Here is a 15,896-nt window from a genome sequence, read left to right on the forward strand (position 1 = left end):
GTCACCCTCTGAGCAACACAAGTTACACGGACCTAAGTGCCGGCGTGGACAGCGCTATGTCGGCGGAAGAGCTTCTCCCATCAACTTAGCTGCCGCCACCCGGGGAGGTGGTTTTATTACGCCAACAGGAGAGCTCTCTCCCATCAGTATGGAACGTCTTCACCAGATGTGCTACAGCTGCATCAGTGCACCTGTGCCACTATAGCGCTTCTAGGGTAGACTAGCCCTAAAAGCATGGCCGGGCAAAGCAAAAGGATTTCTGGGTCCGATTCTCCACTCACTCGCCCCCATGTACACCAAGAATAACTCCACCAAAATAAATGGGAGTTATATCTGTGTGAAACCAGCATAAGAAATACACAAATGAAGTCTGTCTAAATACACCCTGATAGGATGATAGTCAGAAAACTATGCAGGATGGTCACCTCCTCCAGCTCACTCAAACTTTTCAGAGATACAGTGATACTAATTGGTATTTAAGTTGCAGGGTTGTCTCGTACTGCATTTGGGTTAGGCAGCCATAGACACTTGACTTCTAACCCCAGCTCTGCCGCTCACTCACTCAGTGGGGCTTGGGCAAGTCACTGCACTACCCTCCGCCTCAGATTCCCATCAGTCAAAATGAAAGGATACTTAATGTGATTGTCATTGGAGAGCCAATGGTTACCCCAGAGCAGGACTCTTGGCGGAGGAAAGTAACTGTGGTAAATGGTGGTTACTGGGAAGTGTTGACTTTAAGAGGGACCACTGTATGAACACATTAGGAACACCTGTATATTATAACAATGAGGTACTGGATCTACACATCACTGCCATATACAGGTACTCTTAATAGTAGGTACAATGTGGTCCCTGATAAACTAATCAAGAGCATCCATCATCCTGATGGTACAACATTTTGAAAATGTGCAAACATGCACAAACAGGAAGTGCTACATCAGTGCAAATCATTATTTCTTAAGGAGGCTGGGCCTAAACCATAGAATCTAGATCTGTATCTGAACTTCCCCATGGCTCAGAACTGAGCTTTTCAGTCCTGGCCCAATTCTATTTCCTACTGATACACAGGCACAAAAAACTCTGTCAGCACATACACATCATTACATCTAAACCTAACAGCTTTACCTGTTTAAAGCCATTTGGCCCCAAAAAAGGAGCAGGCAGTAATTGCAGACCCCAGGAAACCCACCAAATTTAGATAAGTAGGTTTCCAAAATGCAAAATTCCATCTAAGCAGCCAACTGTCGAAGAAAGGTTCTTCTGCAGACAAACACATGCTTCTATCCATTGATAAATAGACTTCTTCATGCAGCAATGCACTCTTTGTTATCACCACTGAGGTGCAGGGAAGTCTGATTGTTCTATAGTAATTACTAGTGATTTGACTCACTATCCAAGGGCTGAATTTTTGCCTGACAGTCTACATGCTGTGATTTAATATTTAAAGAAGTCTTCAAATTACAAGCAACAAAGTCACTTCTAACAAATTCCTTTAGCATACAGGTAGTCAACGTTTCTGTGAGGGGATGTGGGTGTAGTTAAAATAAACTTTGTGAAGAACTAAAATTAATCCCACATGCAAAAATTAACACCACATGCAAAGACCAGAAACATTTCTGAAGATTGAATTTAGTACAGTTGATCTTCAGAATCTCTTGAAAGGGTTCACAGTCTGTTGCTATCACTCTCTTTTGTTTTGAGCCATGATGTCAAGCTTGTACGTGTCTAGCTGTAACAAATTATCCAGTCAGACTTGCAGCAAACCGGGGATCATGGTTGCATTTTTCCATCTAGCAACTGCATGTCTTGAAGCAAGCTAAATAGCAAAATAAAGGCTAGGATGATGTGTGATACGGGAAAGGGATAGAAAGTCTCAAACTAGCTCAACAGCACATGCCAATAACTATGTGTTTTCTCCTTTTAAACGTACAGGGACCAATTCTGGTCTCACTCATATGAGTTTTACATGGGTGTAACTCCACTGAGTAACTCTTGAATTTACACTGGTTTGAGCCAGGTCTTAATTACTCCCGTAGGACCACATTCTGTCTGTAATGCTGGCATACAACAGGTACAGAGAAGGTGCTTGTTGGAAGATTTCTCCCCCAATTCTGAAGCTCTCCAAAATCCTCCAACATGTCAGTCCCAGACCCTCTAGGGTGGGAGTTGCGAAAAGGCATTCTAGTGATTACTTCCAGGTGGGCGGTCCAGACATCTGCACGCATATGCCTACTGCTTCAGTAATGGAAACCATTACCTCACCCACCAGAGATGATGTTCTCCCAGCAGGAGCCATCCGTACTTGGGATCTAGGGAGGGGCAGCACTGTTGGTCAGAAGATGGGTGTACAAGAAGAGGTAACACATACCTATTTTAGAGCCATTTACAAGAGGGCCAGAATTTGGTACATATTAGCAACTTAGGAAGAGATTCTCTTCCCCATTTTGCTCCCTTTGTGCCACTCAAATGGCATAAAAGAAGCAGAGGCTAGCCACATCCCCCTAACCTGGCAGGAATGTATAATGCAGAGCCTAACCCCCTTCCCCATAGCTCCTGCTGCAGAAAACAGCCAGAGTCAGGAAGGAGGTATGGCTGGGTACACTGCACTCTGGGTATGCTCAGCTGGCAAATGTCATCCTGGGGACTACTGCTAGCTGACACAGGTTAGAGTAGTCCATAGGCTGCCTGGAGCTGGACACAGAATCAGGGAGTTGTAACCTCTCTGTTTTGAGCATATGTACATTATCAGGACCCATATCTTCAAAATGCAAAATTCAAGTTCCATACAATAGTATAACGACGAGCGCTGGGAACTGCAGTTCTGGCAAAGTCCAGGACTTCTTGGAAAACATTAGACTCAGGCAAAATGCAAGAGATCTGACAGAAAAAGGCCTTAGATCCGTACTATGTGTCTCACAAATACTCTCCAATAGCCATTTGATTACATCACTATTTTCCTATCTAATAAAAGGTCAAACTGTGTTTTTCCTTATTTTATGATTTCCCTCTAATGGAAGACTTTTCTCATGCCAAGAAAAAGCAAAATAAGACTTATTTGTCCTAGAAGATACTGTGGCAAATTCTTCAGCAAAAAGAAATCATTGTTTTCCTAGTCTCTCCTAAAAGGGAAAAGAAAGTGAACAAGGAGCCAAAATTATTAGTACAGGGAACGGAAAACAAAGAAGAAAAGGGTCATTGAAAGAATGTATTCCCAGGAGCTTTTTCAAAAAAATTTAGAAAACACCAAGCACTGCAGATATACTTCCTGTGAGCTATAACATCAGGTAGTTCTATATTATAATAATAATAATAATAATAATAATAAAAAAAAGTCATTGAATCTGAATGGCTTATTACACTCTGCATAAACTGTGTAGTAAAGCAGAGTACTGCACTTTGAAATATATGTTGTTTGAATGTACAGAGACACAAATCTTATTTAAGTGATTACTCCTGCTCCATAAAAAAGGACAGTTAACTGCCACTAATCTGCAAAACAGTTTAAAAAAAAAGGCAATGATCAAACTTCTCAATAGAAGCATCATTTAGAATCTCGGTGTCACTATTTCACAAGCAAGATGATGGTGGGATTCCACCCTCCTCTCCCAAAGCTGGAGACAGAACCCAGCAGTCCTGATTCCCAACCCCCCACTCCCTCCCTCTAACCCACCAGACCCCACTCCGCTCTCAGAGCCAGGGATGGAACCCAGGAGTCCTGACTACCAACCCCATGCTCTAACCACTTCCCACCCAGAGCTGGGGACAGATTTAGATCAAACTAAAATGGATTGGAATTCAAGATGGGCAAGGGAAGGCGGGGGGGAGGGAGAGAGTAGAGAAAAAAAGAGCATTTGTACAGGCACAAAGTAAAAAAGAAAACTGAGTTGATTTTATTACTCTCTCTACCTCACACAGTAGTGCTGTTGAAGACTGAACCAAATTATGTTCTAGCATATTCCAGCTAGAAAAAAAAATTAATGAATGATACAAGAAGCGATAGCATAATGCATTTTATAATATAAACTACGCAGAGATCACTTAATGCATTATTGAAATGCAACCATTTCTAGAGTGACACAGAGCAACTGTTCCGTTGTACAACAAAACACTATGATAGATAAGAGAATGATGTAACGTTAAATTGTAGGATTTAGATAAACAGACTAATGAACTGAGGGCTTGGCCTCGCTGCAAAATTATAACCCGAGCGTTGCCTCTAACTTAACTCCCATCCACACACAAAACCCCTGAACTCAAGAGTGGCAGTGCTTTTAAATCAAGCTGACTGGCTTGTCAAGGGCATAGGCTAAAAATAAAGCTCAAGTTAGTGCAACTTGTCAGCTGCTAACATAACCATACTGCAGCATGGACATAGGCTATTGTCACTTGAGAGCTACTACTCCTCCAAAGTCTCCTCACAGTTCCCCCCCACATGCCCAGAAAGGATAGACAAATTCTCCCACAATATCCTGCGAAAGGATGCATAGAGCAGCTCATCTTACTGCAGCACTAAAAATCATGGGATATGGCCCCAACAGCCTTAGCACTACGCATGAGTGAGCACAGGGCCAGTGTGGACCTAGCGACTCAAGTGTTATGTTGCAGTGCAGCCTCTCTCAGGAGAGCTAGGCTAATTCAAGAGGAGTAACAAGTGTAGAAAACACAAATTAACTCTGCAGTGAAGATATACAGAGTTGGAATTTAGCCAGAAAACTTGGGTAATAACCCTACTCTTGTTAAAAGCACAGTGGGATTTTTAATGATTACAAGTGGCTTAAGACCTCAGATTTCACTCATCTGAAAGACAGACTATCAAATCTGGGAGGTATCAAGTCATTTTTTTCATTATTACCTTGTCTGATAGCTTTCCATTTTTCATAAACATTCGGACACTGGTGGATCAAGCCATGGAAATATGACAGTTTACCTTTTTTTCTTTTTTAACCAAAATATAGAAATACATTTTTAGGGCTGTCAATCGCAGTTAACTCAAGCGATTAACTCAAAACAAAATTAACTATTAAAAAATTGTGATTAATTGCAGTTTTAATTGCCCTGTTAAACAATACCAAATATTTATAATAAATTTCTATTGGATGCTTTTCTACATTTTCAAATATAACGATTTCAGTTACAACACAGAATATAAAGTACATAGTGCTCATTTTATTATTTATTACAAATATTTGCACTGTAAAAAAAAACAAGAAATAGTATTTTTCAATTTACCTCATACAAGTTCTGTAGTGCAAACTCTTTATCATGAAAGTGCAACTAACAAATGTAAAATTATTTTTTGTGATATAACTGCACTCAAAAACAAAACAACGTAAAACTTTAGAGCCTACAAGTCCACTCAGTCCTATTTCTTGTTCAGCCAATTGCTAAGAGAAACAAGTTTGTTTATATTTACGGGAGATAATGCTGCCCTGCTTCTTATTTACAATGTCACATGAATGTGACAACAGGCGTTCGCATGGCACTGTTGTAGCCAGCATTGCAAGGTATTTACATGCCAGATATGCTAAACATTCTTAAGCCCCTTCATGCTTCGACTTGTGGATTGCACGGTCTTATTTTTTTTTATAGTGCAAATATTTGTAATCAAAAATAATAAAATGAGCACTCTACACTTTGTATTCTGTGTTACAATTGAAATAAATATCTTTGGAAATGTAGAAAAACATCCAAAATACTTATATATAATACAAATTTCAATTGGTATTCTATTATTGTTCAACAGTGTGATTAAAACTTCAATCATAATTAACAGTGCATTTTAAATTGCAATTAATCGTAATTATCTCACAATTAATCACAATTAATTTAATTGTTTGACAGCCCTAATATTTTTCAATACTCCCCTCTCCCACCACAAAATACCATTTGAGATTTTTAGAGAGAGAAACAATTTGATACCCAGAGATTTCCATTTTTAAATATAATTTCAGACACATGTATAAGGGTTTATAACTCTTGGTTTTACCTGAAATCATCAAAGGCTGATTTTGGCTGTTAAATTATTCAAGGTGTGTCCGTTAGTAATAAATTAAATCTTGATGAAACCATTGCATTTCCAAAAAGTAATTTGCTTATGGCCATTAAAAACTCTATGACAACACAATGTGTAGCAAAGACAAGCAAGTGCTCCACACTATTAGGAAGTTTATCATGTGCTTTGAGGAAGGATCTTGTTCAAAACTTTGTCCATAAATTTAACACTGCTATTTACTATTCTGCTTGTACAGTCAATGGACAGAAAACAATTCCACGAACATATGCAGGTGACTACTTGTTCCGTTTGCAGACCAAGTTGTTTCACAATCTTAAAATCTAGCAGTCTCTGGTCACCAGCTAATGTAGCAGCAGTTTGGTTGTAACAAATACCGTGAAAGCAGATTTCACTGATCAGGTTCCCTCCCTTCTTCTAAATGAAACTACTGCTCCTAACTGCCTAATGCAGTGGTTCCCAAACTTGTTCCGCTGCTTATGCGGGGGAAGCCCCTGGCGGGCTGGGCTGGTTATCCGCGGCAGGTAAACAAACCAGCCTAGCCCGCCAGGGGCTTCCCCCGCAGAAGCGGCGGAACAAGTTTGGGAACCACTGACCTAATGGCCCGATACTGAGAGATACCGAGCCTCACAGCTCCCACTGACTTTTGAGAGAGTTGCGGGATCTCAGCAGTCGAGGATCAGGCTCTCAAAGCATTTTCCAACTTGCAGTTTTTAAATTAATTTCTAGCATGTTTAAATGCTACTACTGCAATGACAAAAAAGCTGTTTGTTAGGCAAAGCGTATATTCTGCCTAGTAACAGCTGGGGAAATGGGGCTGGGGGGTCAAGGGGAGACATGACCTAGGATACAAGTGGGCCAACTATGATCTAAAAACCCTAGGCCTTGATCCTACAATGTAGTCCGTAAGGGCAGCCCCCTCTACCTGCACAGAACCCCAGCAATGATTTCAGCAGCACTCCAGTTGGATGCAAGACTTCGGAGCCTTATACTGCAAGAGAGTGAAATGACCAAACGATGGACAGTGACAAAACAAGCAGAAAGGAACAGCATTTTTTTTTCACTTCACTTTTTTTTTTTTTTCTCATTTCATATATTGTAGCAATCTACATGGAACAAGTTGCAGGAGAGAAGAGTTTGAAGTTAACACCAGGGAGCCAGTCTCTGTGCACATGGCTAGGATGCCAAATGCAGTATCTCTGTAAATAGTTCTCTCTGTGGAGAGCTAGATTAGATTTACAAGCATAGAGTCCTCTTCTGTTGTTACCCAGCATGCAGTACATTAGACACGGTGTTTAATTTTGGACGAGAGAAGAAATTAAACAAAACCAAACCCCAATTCAGCTAAGAACATGCTCATAAAGTTTCAACCTGGGGCCAAGTTATACCCAGGATACATTTTTGTGCTCAATGCTCACCCTACATTCAACTAAATGTTAAAATTAAATAATTTAACAGACTCAGTTCAAGCCCTGGTTATACAGCCTACCCCCGGGTTTTGCTTTTGAGGGGGCGGGGGGCCCCGCCCGAGTTTTACAACCAACCTAGCAGCAACACAAGTTAACACAGGTCCCAGTCTGGAATATCTGAAATGCTGAGAATGAGTGCTACAGGCACCAAGCCAATGATGTACGGTCGAGGGGACAGTCTCCTTGGAAAAGCTTCATAAACAACTAAACTTGGTATATTCTTCTGTACCTTTCAGGCACATCATCTCAGCCGGCCTTATAAAACACCAGATTTATGTATTAACTTGGGCTCTCGACTTCCACTGGATTCATATGAGGGCTTAAGCAGCATGCAGTAAATCGACATACACAAACAGAAATGGGGACATAGGATTAATTCATCTAAACGGAAGGACTATGCTGTGTAAATGCTGCACTTTATAGATTGATGTTGGAAGAGGTGGGCCTGCTCTTCTCCCCATTGAGGGGACCTCCGTGTTACATCTGTGGCCGCATAAACGTCCCCAGTGCTCTACTGACAAATAAGAGTTGTTAACACCCAGGCCCAAACTGCTTATAATCAAAGGTCCTGCAAGCTGACTTCAGTGGGGCTCCACCTGAATGTAATAAACTTGCAGATTGGGGTCTAAATGAAGACATGACGTATAGTGAACTCTGGGGATAGAGGCAAGGGAAGACAATGGTGACAACAAGATGATGTTGTGGTCGCTTTGGTTAATAATTCACATGTGCTGAGTTATGGCTTTATAAAGGGTTATTAACATTAGGCTTCGTAGGCCTAATAGCATGAATGTGTTTCATCTGAAAGATTTGGCTACAAGCACCATACTGCCCCATTACACAATTTTTGGGTAATGATTTATTACAGGCTCAGAGGGGAAAGTGCCACCTAGTGACTGGCTACTGCCACTTCCTGTGGCACCCAGATGGGAAACCTCCAATGAATACTTCATTACTGACCAGGCCTAACCCTGCCCAGTTTGAGATCCCAGTACTGGGACAGAATTGTCCATGTCCGAGCTCACAGTGCAGGTTGTGTCTCCCTGATCCTTGGGTTGGCTTATATTTTTATACTGGTCCCAGTGTGCATTAGATTGGCCATGGGGCTGCTCTAACTTGCGTCACAGGTGAGTCTTTACCACATGGAGGGTTCTGCTCTGTCGAGTTGACTCAGCCAGACCCTCTTCCCTTCCCCTAATATTGGTGGGGGAGAGGGAGGCAGCTGGCACAGGAGTCAGCTCCGCCAGCCTTACGACAGCTGAGAGTTCCCCTCCCTCGGCCAGGAGAATTCTCTACTGGCCCCTTGGCTCACTCTGGGCATCACAAAGGGATCAGAACCTTGCCCATCTTCTCCAGGACCCACCCATTTTTTTGGTTTTCACATTTCTTCCTCATGCTCTAATACTGTAGCGCATGCGGAGGAACATGAGTTTCCGAAAAGCCAGCTGTGTATCCTGTGGCACACGTGGGTTATAGCTAACCAATAAGAGTTTCAGCCAGGCCTGCACTAGCAACCCTACTTTACTTCCCCTCTCATCCCCTACTTTAGAGTTGGCTTTAGCCTCTAAATTCAGATCAAGAGTTGAACATCCCAGGCATCAGGAGAGGGAGTGTTCATATGCAGGGGGTTTGTTCAGGCCTATTTTTTGTTTAATTGCCTTTGAGGGGAGGATTATGGGTACAATGAAGTAGGATGTTGCTTTTTTATTTTTTTAAACTAGAGTAGTTGAAGTAAAGTAGTTCACCTAATTGCTTTACTCATACGCCTACACAATGTGCTGGCTTGTCTCAAAACTTCATAAAGGGCAATCAGACTGGGCCAACATTTGGAAAAGAAAAGAACTCACTTTTCCTCGTTTTTCATATATTTTAAATTACGCAACACGGTAAATGTGTGCTAGAATGCTTTCCAGCAATAAATAATGGAAATTGGACTCAACCTGACATGTGGTTATCCATCAGTTCGGCTAGAAACTTGGAGAACCTCTCCCTGTCTTTTTACTTTATTGTTTAATGTTTATGTAGCGCTGTTAGCATGTACAGGGCTTTAGATATACAACACAAGGCCTCTGCTCCAGAGAGTTTACAGTCTAAACCAGACAACAGTTACACAAAAAGGGACACAACATAAATTGGTTGGGATGGGTTGTATATTTGTCTTAATTCAGAGAGTTTGACTGTAAAAAAAAAAAAAACCCACTATATTTATATTATAAGAGACTGAGATTAAGCAGTAGGCAGTAAGTCACGTTACAATGCACTACTGGAAGGCGTTCACATACTATAGTGAGCCGCACAGTATAAGAACCTACACAGGACAGAATATGTATAAGAGCATGGGTGGATGGCAAAAAGGAGGCAACTAAATCAGATTTTTGAAGGGATGTAAAGAAGGAAAGAGTCTGTCCCAGACGTAGGGAATGGTTTGAAAGGGGGCGGGGAGGGGGAGAGCATACTGAATGGACTGGAATGGGGAGAGGCAGGCAGAGGAGAGAGGACCAGGCTACAGCAATGCAGGCACAAGATAACAAGGGTGTGGAGCAGAGCTTAGGTAGTTAGAGGAGAGGGGAACGGGAGGAACTGGATTTCAAACTGCAGTTCTGTAATTCACTAGTCTCACTGTTATGGGGTAGTAAGTAATTTTTCCAAGGTCAAATTCTTTTCCCACAAGTCTAGTAATCACCAGACTTTAGGTTATTTCTTAAAATTACAAAATTTCCACACACACAATACTGAGCAATGACTTACAGCTGTGCATCATCATATGCATACTTCAAGAAAACACTCATTTTTTTCATTTAAAAGCCACACAAATAGTGCCTGTGTACACGCTCTAGGTGCCCTGACAACTACACTTACACTCAGGGAAAATATCCCCCAGCAGCCCAACATAACAAAATAATCAGAAAACCAACCAGTAAACACAGCAGCAAACTCCATCATGCTCTACTCAACGCCCCAAGTGCCCAGCTCACATCAGAAGCCCTAATAAGTGGCTTTTGCGGTGTGCCCTAAAAATTAATAAATGTGGGCTATTTCAAACTAGATGTATTAAATGATGACATCATTGGCTTTACCACCACACGTGTATAGTGTTTTAGACAAAGAAGATAGCAGGTGAAATCCAGGCCCTATTGAAATCAATAGCAAAACTTCCATAGGCTTTGACCAGGCCAAGATTTCAACCTTCATTCAGTTCCTGAAGAGCTTACAGTACAAATGCCAGGTTTTGATACCTTAACTCATGCTAAGAAGCCCCTTATCAACAACTTATGATTTCAGTGGGGCCACTTTTGGAACAAGGTACTCTTCAGTGTGACTAAAGCCAGAGGTTCAAACAGGACATTCAAAAGAAAAAAAAAGCAGGATATCAGGACATTCCAGATGTGTCTCTTTCCAGTTTTTTAACTGTTAAAGAACAAATCCTGCAGCTATTACTCAGGCAAGAGCCCCATGTTAGCCCTAAGTGCATGTTCTACACTGTCTGCATTAATAAGGCGTAAGATACAATCACTGAGGAAATGAATCTCCATCTAATAGCTAAGAAGATAAGATAGAAAACCCAGATCCTACCCACTGGTGGTCACTGAAAGATAACATAGCACATTTAGGCAGAATGGGGATTTTAACTGCACCATCACAGCAAAATTCCAGTTTCGGTATATACATAGTGACCACCTAACATTTACCACCAAGTGCCACATTTCTCCCAATAGGCAGCTGCATAGAAGTGTTTCCTTTATAGAAAATACTGAGGCATTTTTGGATCTTTCTTAATGAAAAGCATCCTTATAAATTGAAGCTTACTATTCTCCCTCCTCCCGGGGCGGGGTGTGTGTGTGTGTGTGTGTGTGTGTGTGTGTGTGTGTGTGTGTGTGTGTGTGTGTGTGTGTGTGTGTGTGTGTGTGTGTGTGTGTGTGTGTAAAAATAAAAACACAGAGTAGGTCTACCTTAAACAAAAGATTTTCGAGCCTTTATGTCCTCCAATATTGTTTTTAACTACACAGATGTACCACCACAGATAGATACACCAATGACCATATCAACTGGATTGAACATAATATCCAAAGAAAATGTTATGTGCTTATTTTAGTATATATTAAACTATGTGATAAAGTTTATTAGGAAGCACAGTGAAGCCTATGAATGCCCTTTCAGAAACATAAGCAATAGTTCTCACAGTTTGCATTTACATACACCTAACAATAAGATCGTCTCCTCTACGTATTCGGTTACATCTGCGCAATCCCAGTGAGGTGAATGGAATAACATTGGTACAAATAAGGGCACAACTAGGGCCCAAGTGTGTGTTTTGTTCAGCCTATATACACACACTGGTACTATATTTCACTGAGAGCAAGATGACCTTTCAGAGCAATGTAAAACAGCTGGACAAAATTCTAAATACAGCCTTCTAACTGAAAGAATCAGGGTCCCAGGTTTATTTTGGGGTATTTACCAAATGTGCCCATCGCAGTCTATTGCTTGCTATGCTTCTGTGATGATTTCATCACTAATTAGTGCAAATACCTTAGCGTTAGTATGAGGTTTCAAGCTAGGAATTGTTTACTTTCATCTCCCTCATTGCAGCTTTGAGAGACTAACTCAGATATGATGCACTAACTTAGACATGACGCACAAGTTAAACAGTACTAAAGCTCACATGCTGGGAACTGTTCAAACAGGAATAATTTGATCAGTTTGCCACAAAATTAACTGGCACCCGGTTATGTGCACTGCAAGGCATAATGAAGGGCTTTAAGATCTTTTCAGACCTTGACTGAAATATGATCATCAGATTGATAATCCTGGTTTAGTCTAACAGGAGTAGTTCATCTACCAAGAATTGAGATCCATTATCCCATTATTTGCAATGATGCTTTTTTTTCTTTTGCACTACAGAATTGAAGAAAGAAGTTACTACAACAAGCGAATGTGTTTCATTGCACAAACTTACAATAATTGCTTAACTAATGCAAATATTTTCAAGTATGTCCTGAAGGAACGTAAGGGATAATTGTGTGGTACCATCTCTTCTCTAGATACTTCACAAGTACGTTTCATATCACTGTGGGGCCAGTTCTGTTTGTCGTTCCTGCTGTCATAACTACCTAGAGCAAGTTGATTTATTTGTAAAATTCCTAGGAAGAGGGGGGAATGGAAGGAGAATGTTTAAACCCCAAAAGACCTCAAAGATATGGGCTGAAAGGGGTTGGATCTGTAATCACAGGAGTCCATGCTAGCAACTCAACCTGCTACTAGCATGGAACTGCCACATAAATGCAATAAAGCTGTTAGCACAGCCAGCTTCCAGCTTTTCCTCTGTCTCCAACAAGCCTTGCATATTGCCCCTAAGCCCCACCTCTATACAACACAGAGGGGAATAGCCTCCCACCTGTGTCCAAAATAAAATGTCCAGCGGCCAGTTCCAGCCAGGGCTGGGGCAGAACCTTGTCCAAAAGGAGGGCGTCTCTGTAGTCATGCAGTACAGCTGCCAGCCACATTAGCAGCCGTAGCGCTGGTCTGACGGGTGGTGCTTTGGATTCCTGCAGGGGCTCTGTTATAGCAGCATTGCTCGTGTTAGCGTGGAACTCCAGTTGTTACCATCACGTTCAACATACTTAGCAACTGCAATACAAACTACAGAAGAGGGAAGGAAAATACATTCAATAGCTGGCAAGTTATAGAATACGTAGAACCAAGTCACTAGGGGAAGTTTCCATGACTGACACTACAAATAAGCTACTGCCTAGAGCCAACAGCTGCCCAGTGACTGGCATGGATGCCTCTGAACGGTTAAGTTAGAAATCTTATCTAGAACAACAAGTTTATAGACCTTGGCACACTCGGTAAGAAGATTCCTCCTTAAGTTGTTTCTACTTTCCCCATGTGTTACAGCCTAGTGATGGATTATCAGCTGAGCTGAGCCACTCTGCCCTTAACCCTCCTTTCTAACAGCTGAACTGTAGTTACTTTTACAGGCTATACAGCAATCTGACCTTCAGTTATCAATTTTGATCATGCTGTCTGAAGTCACCCTAGGAGAACGCTGGCATCCCTTCTATCAGATGGTGTGACGAAGTGGGACTGTTCTTAATGTTTCCTCTGAATACTGTAGGGGTGCCTCAGTTTCCCCTATGCATTTCTTAAGTCTCTAGGTGGTGGGATAAGAGGTGTAATTGTTGCAGAGCAAAGGGCCAGTGTACATGAATGGCCAACCCTCTGTCTCCTGGAAACTGATGGCCTGGGCCCTTCCCCCCTGCAAGGTGATAGCTAAAGGGTTGGAGAACAAAGGAATCAGATGACCTCCTGGCCTGGGAAAGGGACAAAGCCCAGAGGAGGAGAGACTGGAAGGTGAGTCAGTTTGGGGCTGGCTGGGGACATGGAGTGAAGTGCAGACATGGTTGTCTGGCTCACTGCCCCCCAAAATGGACCCGGCTGAGGGGTCCTGTTCTCTGTACCTACAAGCTCTGTTTTAGACCTTGTTCCTGTCGTCTAATAAACCTCTGTTTTACTGGATGGCTGAGAGTCACGTCTGACTGCGAAGTTGGGTGCAGGACCCTCTGGCTTCCCCAGGAGCCCCGCCAGGGTGGACTCGCTGTGGGAAGCGCACGGAGGGGCAGAGGATGCTGAATGCTCCAAGGTCAGACCCAGGAAGGTGGAAGCTGTGTGAGCTTCTTGCCCTGCAGACAGTCTGCTCACAGAGAGGAGACTTCACCAGAGTCCTGACTGGCTTTGTAAGGAGCAGTTCCAGAGCATCGCCCAGGGACTCCGTCACAGATGGGCACCTCAGCTTTAGGATAGAAGGGTGTCTTTCTACCTTGTGTTATGACCAACCAGCATGACAAGCAATTATGAGACTTTTCCACATATACGTCCTTACTCTCTGCCATATGGACAAAGCTATGCAAAAATTCGGGATTCAGATCTCATTCTAAAAATATAGTGAAATCTAAGGTGAAAAAAAAATCACTTACTAGATTAAAAATAGTTTCTCCCACCAAAATATTTTTAAAAAAGTAATTTCAGAATAAATCAATCACAGCAATAGAGCTAAACCCACAGAATTATCTCTGTGGAACAACTCACTAACACAAGCAGGAAGTTTACTTGCACCACCCTTAGAACAACATCATTTGTTTTTTTAATCTCTGTGTTACATGAACAATCTGAAGAAAAGCCAGCCATGCAACTGACAAAGGAATGGTGAACAAGAAACTAACTATTATTGCAGTGACATCTGCACTGTTAAGGTTAAACTCACTTAGAACACACTTTTTAAGTGACAGAAAGAACCTTGAAAGGGGTGGGGTGGGTGTATTGTCAATGTTACTTTCTTTGCTTCCACTGGGGCAGTGCGAGGTAGGAGGGGGACAAAATGGAGAAATGGATCAATCAGTTTTAAGCTCCCCCAGAAAGTTGCCTAGGCTTGGTCTACACTTCAGGAGTTACAACAGCATAGCAATGTCCGTCAGGTGTGTGAAAAACCACCCCCTCTTCCCCCCTCAGAGCTCCTGTCAACTAGGGATGTAGAAGGTTAACCAGTAAGCATTAGGCTTACTATTAACTGGACCTGAACCGTTTACCCCAGCAGCCAGCCACACCAGGCCTGGAGGGCACGTGGAACCCCAGGCCTGGAGCCCCAAGGGGACCTCAACCCTGGCTGGCCCAGCAGGACCCCAGCCCCTGCCACCCCACACCAGCCCGCACAAGCTACCTTGGTTAACGGTTAACCGGTTAAACAATATAAAGTTAATGGGTTAAACATTAAAATTAACAGATATTTACATCCTACTGTCAACATAACTAACATCATTGGGGAAGGTGATATTCCTATACCAACAGAAAAACCCCTTCCCTCAGCATAGGATCTACCTACATACCCTTAGAATGGCATTATCACCCTCAGGCTTTATGCTGTGATGAATTAGATCTAGTGGGAGCGTACACGGTAGCGTAGACAGGACACCGATGTTTTTACCAGTATCAAGAGCAGACAGAGGACAGTGTTAAAAATGCCAACACTACAGCGTCCCCCATTATTATAATCAGCCCATACCGACCCCTAGAAGATGATTTCAGCTAGAAGCTATGGGTTTATATATGTGGTTGCCAACAGGGTATAGACCAAAAGAGAGTAACTGTTGCCAGAAGGATGGTGGGTAGAAACACATGTCCTTCCCCACTTGCGTGACCGCCTCTAGAATTCCCTCTACCTTTACCCCATAGCAAATACCTGCATCAGCCCTGGTCACGGCAAGAAAAAAAGGCCCATTGGATGACTGAAGCACATCTACCTGAATGAATTAAAAGAGAATGCTGGAAACCTATCTACATGAGCTTCGCCAGGAAATATTTCCAAACCTTCCCGGATGTTTCTTTAAACAAATAAGGTGCTGTGACAGGTTAAATGAACC

The 15,896-nt window shown here is 42.3% G+C and overlaps 1 protein-coding gene across 13 annotated transcripts in view; it reads right to left on the reverse strand.

Moving 5' to 3' along the window:
• Window positions 1-15,896, reverse strand: part of PPFIBP1 (PPFIA binding protein 1) — a 179,248-nt gene that overhangs the window by 151,237 nt on the left and 12,115 nt on the right. For 3 of the 13 annotated variants that reach the window (XM_037915154.2, XM_043538319.1, XM_043538333.1), the window contains exon 2: window positions 12,875-13,119. The exons of the other annotated variants lie outside the window; for them this stretch is intronic. The gene's annotated coding sequence lies outside the window, so the exon portion shown is untranslated. The remainder of the gene's footprint in view (window positions 1-12,874; window positions 13,120-15,896) is intronic. 13 annotated transcript variants of the gene reach the window in all.

Source organism: Chelonia mydas, chromosome 1 (assembly GCF_015237465.2).
Source record: "Chelonia mydas isolate rCheMyd1 chromosome 1, rCheMyd1.pri.v2, whole genome shotgun sequence".
NCBI lineage: Eukaryota > Metazoa > Chordata > Testudines > Cheloniidae > Chelonia > Chelonia mydas.